The sequence below is a fragment of the Globicephala melas genome, chromosome 4, assembly GCF_963455315.2.
Source record: "Globicephala melas chromosome 4, mGloMel1.2, whole genome shotgun sequence".
NCBI classification, from domain to species: domain Eukaryota; kingdom Metazoa; phylum Chordata; class Mammalia; order Artiodactyla; family Delphinidae; genus Globicephala; species Globicephala melas.
The window spans coordinates 111874988-111881135 of record NC_083317.1 but is presented as its reverse complement, the minus strand read 5'-3'; positions in this window follow the sequence as shown (position 1 = coordinate 111881135).

The following is a 6148-nucleotide window of genomic DNA, read 5'->3' as shown; positions in this document are numbered from 1 at the left end:
TATTTGTAGAATTTTTAATGATGGCCTTTCTGACTGCTGTGAGGTGATACCTTATTGTAGTTTTGATTTGAGTTTTTCCAATAATTAGCGATGTTGAGCATCTTTTCTTGTGCCTTTTGGCCATCTGTATGTGTTCTTTGGAGAAATGTCTGTTTAGGTCATCTGCCTGTTTTTGATTTTTTTTTTTATATTAAGCTGTAGGAGCTGTTTGTATATTTTGGAAATTAACCCCTTCTCACTAGTATTATTTGCAAATATTTTCTCCCATTCCATTGTCTTTTTGTTTTGCTTATGGTTTCCTTTGCTGTGCAAAAGCTTTTAAGTTTAACTAGGTCCCATTTGTTTATTTTTGTTTTTATTTCCATTACTGTAGGAGATGGATCCAAAAAAATATTGCTGTGATTTATGCCAAAGAGTGTTCTGCATATTTTTTCCTCTAGGAGTTTTATAGTATCCGGCATTATATTTATATCTTGAATCTATTTTTAGTTTATTGTTGTATATGGTGTTAGAGAATGTTCTAATTTCATTCTTTTTTTAATAATTTTTTTTTAAAATATGTATTTATTTATCTTTGGCTGCATTGGGTCTTCATTGCTGTGCACGGCCTTTCTCTACTTGCGGCTAGCTGTGGCTACTCTTCACTGTGATGCACGGGCTTCTCATTGAGGTGGCTTCTCTTGTTGTGGAGCACGGGCTTTTGGGAGGTCTGAGGTCTTCTGCCAGCCTTCAGTAGGTGTTCTGTAGGAGTTGTTCCACGTGTAGATGTATTTCTGGTGTATCTGTGGGGAGGAAGGTGATCTCCACGTCTTACTCTTCCGCCATCTTCAAGGTCCCCCCCCCCCAATTTCATTCTTTTACATGTAGCTGTCCAGTTTTCCCAGCACCACTTATTGAAGAGACTTTCTTTTCTCCATTGTGTATTCTGCCTCCTTTATCATAGATCAATTGACCATAAGTGCATGGGTTTATTTCTGGGATATGAGGTGCTTTTGATGAAAGTGTTCTTAAATTAGATAGTAGTGATTGGTACACAATTTTGTGAATATACCAAAAACAACTGAGTTGTATACTTTAAAGTGGTGAATTTTATGATATGTAAATTATATCTAAATAAAAATGTTAAAAATATTTTATAGTTTAAAATTTTAAATTTGCTGTTTGGAGAATTTATTAATAGTAACTGTAGAAAAAGTGAAAATTATTTATGAAGCTTTTGCAATAGTTCATAAATCATTAAAATCAGTTAAGATAACAATGTGGTAGGAAAATATATACAATATCCAGTTTGGGTGAGGCCTCCATTAAGAAATGAATCTCTTTTACTGTGTAAAATGTTGATGATGAAATAGTAAGTGAAAATAATTGGGAGTATGTCACAAAAGTCTTAAAATATAAATATTTGGCCAAAGAAAACCACTTAAATAAATCGCATTCTATATGATGACATAGTGTGCAGTCATTAAATTACTTAAAGTATTATTAATGACATGCAAAAATATTCATATCATAATATCAAAATGCTATAAATCATATATTTAATAATAAACAATTAAAAATATCTATTACCAATAATTACTAGATGAAACTGTAACCAAATATTTATCAGTTTATGAAGGGATTTAGTTATTTGTATGTTTGCTTACAAATAATATGGAATTTATATTCAGAAAAACATCCGAAGGATCAAAATCATTAAAAAATAAATACAAGGGAAGTGCTATGTTAGAGCTCAGGTATCTGGCATATTTAGGCATTTCTTACTAAATATATGTTCTAGGTTCTGGATTTGATCCCCTAATGCTTTAATTTCCTCACTTGGAGACAATATGATAATACCTAACTCAAAAGTCATTGGTATTAAAATCTTGAAATACACAATTGGAAAACAGCGGTGTTTAAAAAGTGGCAGATATTAAAGAATCATTTAAAAATTCTTAAAATGTTCAGATGATAAACAGAAGTCAATTTTATGTAACATTTTACATTAATTCTGGATATTTTGACTCTGAGTAGTGCTCACTATGGAGGTTTCAGAAACTGGAGAGAAGGTTAGGTCAAGCCTCCTAAAACTAGCTAAAAAGTTTGGATTTCCAGAGTCAGATAAAGACACCACAAAAAAAGAAAATTATAAGCCAATATCACCGATAAACATAGATGCAAAAATACTCAACGAAATGTTAGTAATCTAAATTCAACAATACATTAAAAGAATCATACACCATGATCAAGTGGGATTTATTCCAGGGATGCAAGGATGATTTAACATCCACAAATAAATCAATGTGATACGCCAGATTAACAAGTTGAAGAAGAAAAATCATGATCATCTCAATAGATCCAGAAAAAGCTTTTGACAAAATTCAACATCCATTTAGGATTTTAAAAAAAAACCCTCAACAAAGTGGTTATAGAAGGAACATACCTTGACATGATAAAAGTCACATATATCAAACACACAGTCAACATTATATTCAACATTGAAAAGGTTAAAGCACTTCCCCTCAGATCAGGAACAAAACAAAAATGTCCATTCTCACCACTTTTATTCAACATAGTATTGGAAGTCCTAGCCACAGCAATCAGACAAGAAAAATAAATAACAGGGGTTCAAATTGGAAATAAAAAAATTGTCACTGCAGATGACATGATACTATATATAGAAAATTCTAAAGATGCCACCAAAAAAACTATTAGAATTAATAAATGAATCCAGTAAAGTTATAGGATACAAAATTAATGTACAAAAATTTGTTGCATTTCTATACACTAAAAATGAAGTATCAAAAAGAGAAATTAGGAAAACAATTTGATATACAATTCCATCAAAAAGAATAAAATACCTAGGTCTAACCAAGGTGGTAAAATTGTTGTACTCATAAAACTATAAGACATTGATGAAAGACAGTGAAGACAACACAAACAAATTGAAAGATATACTGCACTCATGGATTGGAAGAATTAATATTGTTAAAATGACCACACCACCCAAGGCAATCTACAGATTCAGTGAAATCCTTATCAAAATACCAATGGCATTTTTCACAGAACTAGAACAAATAATTCTAAACTTTGTATGGAAATACAAAAGACTCCAAATAGCCAAAGCAATCTTGAGAAAGAAGAACAATGCTGGAGGTATCTCACTTCCTGACTTCAAACCATACTGCCAAGCTGCAGTGATCAAAACAGTATGGTACTGGCACAAAACCAAACACATAGATCTATGGAACAGAAAAGAGAGCCCAGAAATAAACTCATGTTTATATGGTCAATTAATGTTTAACAGAGAAGGCAAGAATATACAGCGGAGAAAAAACAGTCTCTTCAATAAATGTTACTGGGAAAACTAGATAACTACATTCAAAAGAATCAGACTGGAATATTTTCTCACATCACATACAAAAATAAACTCAAAATGGATTAAAGACTTAAATGTTAAGATCTTATATCATAAAACTCCTAGAAGAAAACACAGGCAGTCGATTCTTTGACATTGGTCTTAGAAATATTTTTTGGATATCTCCTAAGGTAAATATTTTTTGGATATCTCCTAAGGTAATAAAAGCAAACATAAACAAAATGGAGTACATCAAACTAGAAATCTTTTCACAGTGGAGGAAACTATCAATGAAATAAAAGTTAGTCTATTGAATGGGAGAAGATATGTGCAAATGATATATCCAACAAAGGATTAAATCCAAAATAGACAAACAACTCATACAACTCAACATCAAAAAAACATACAACCCAGTTAAAAAATGGGCAGAGGACTTGAATAGACATTTTTCCAAAGAAGACATACAGCTTGCCAACGGGCAGATGAAAAAATGCTCAACATCACTAATCATCAGGGAAAGGCAAATCAAAACCACAACGAGATACCACCTCTCACCTGTCAGAATGACTATCATCAAAAAGACAACAAATAACAAGCATCAGTGTGGATGTGGAGAAAAGGGAACAATTGTGCACTGTTGGTGGGATGGCAAATTGGTGCGGCCACTATGGAAAATAGTATAGAGATTCCTTTAAAAATAAAAAATAGAATGACCATACTATCCAGCAATTCCACTAATGGGTATTTACCCAAAGGAAACAAAAACACTAATTCAAAAAGATTTATCCCACCCGCATGCAGCCTTGTGTTCATTGTAGCACTATTTGTGATAGCCAAGACATGGAAGCAAGTTAAGTAACCACTGACAGATAAATGGATAAATAAGATGTGGTATATGTATAATGGAATATTAGTCAGCCATAAAAAATAAAATCTTGCCATTTGTGACATCATAAATGGTTTTAGAAGGTATTATGGTAAGTGAAATAAGTCAGACAGAAAAAGACAAATACCATATAGTCTTACATGTGGAACCTAAAAAGCAAAACAAACAAAGAAAAAAAAAAAACAGACTCAGACACAGAGAACCAGTGGGTGGTTGCCAGAGGGGAAGGGTTAGGGGACATGAGGGAAAGAGGTGAAGGGTATTAAGAGGTACAAACTTCCAGTTACAAAATAAAGAAGCCAGAGGGATGTAATACACAGCATTAGGAATATATTTTAATAACATTGTATAGGGACAGAGGGTTACAAAACTTATTTTGGTAATCATTTCATAATATGTAAATATCAAATCACCATGTAGTATATCTGAAACTAACATAATATTGTACATCAACCATATTTCAATTAAAAAAAGAGTTTGGATTTTATCTTATACTCAAACAGAACTTAATGAATAATCTGATCACATTTAGTAAGATAAATCTTGTGGTAGAGTGGAGAACCAACTAAGAGGTGCAGAGACTAGAGGTGAGGTGATGATATATACCTACTTGGCAATGCTTGAAAGACAATGGTCTGAGCTAGGTTGTAGTGAAGACGGTAAGGGGAAACTGAGTTCTCAAGTTAGTATTATCCTCTTCATGGAACACTGAAATGTCCTCATCTATTAATTAAATTACATTTTTTCCTTATTTTATTCTATTTTTTATTTATTTTTTTTTATAGTAGGTCCTTGTTGGTTATGTATTTTAAATATAGAAGTGTGTACATGTCAATCCCAAACTCCCTATCTATCCCTCCCCCAACTCTTCCCTCCTGGTCACCATAGTTCATTCTCTATGTCTGTGAGTCTGTTTCTGCTTTGTAAATAAGTTCATTTATATCATATTCTCTTCAGATTCCTCATGTAAGCGATATCATTACATGCTTAAAATATTAAACCAGACTTTCTTCCATTTTTTTCTCCTTCATTTTTTTATGGAAGGGGATAGAAATATGGCATTCCTCATTTATACATAAAATACAAGGTTTCTTATGAGAGAGAAGGTAGATTTTTTAAAGTGATGGGTGGAGAATGGTTCAGTGATGATTGAGATGATAATGATACATTTGTATAGAATGTTATAGTTTACAAACTGCTTTTACAAACATTACCTTATTTTGATTTCTAATCAGTCTTGTGTGATAGGTAGAGTCCGATTTTAGATGTGAGTAATCTTGGATTTAGAAATTTTTAAATGACTTACTTAAGATCATCCCACTAGTTAATAACAGATCTAAGACTCAAAATTCTGATACGATGTCCAGTGTTGCTACACTACAAGTAAAACACAAGCACTCACAAAATTAGTAATCCAGTTGCTATAGAGGGTGGAAAAAACATATCCTCCACCTCACAATAAATCCCATTCCCTCCTATAAATCATAGTGTATGGATGAGTTACCTATATGAATTAAGTTCACTTTTAAAAATTAGTTCTTTTTTCATCATCTATAGGAAGAACCTCAATCTGTCAGAAGTAGCTCACTCTGTGAAATAACAGTTGTTCACTTAAGACTGTAAATAGCTCAAATGATAAATACTGAATTACTTTCCTACTTCTTCCTCCAGACTGGATATGGAAAGTGTGATATGCTAATGAAGTTAAATAGCATCATGAATAATTCTCAAGTGTCTAGGGGAGCCTATAATATTTTTATACTACTTTCAACATTTTTCTCTGTAGAACTTCTCTTACTCTTTGAAGTTGCATGTTTGTGAACCAAAAGTAACTTCATATTATCAACATCATTCCATACTTTTATAATTCTCACTGAATATAATGTAAGAAAATTTGATGATTAAGAAGTTAGAAAATATGT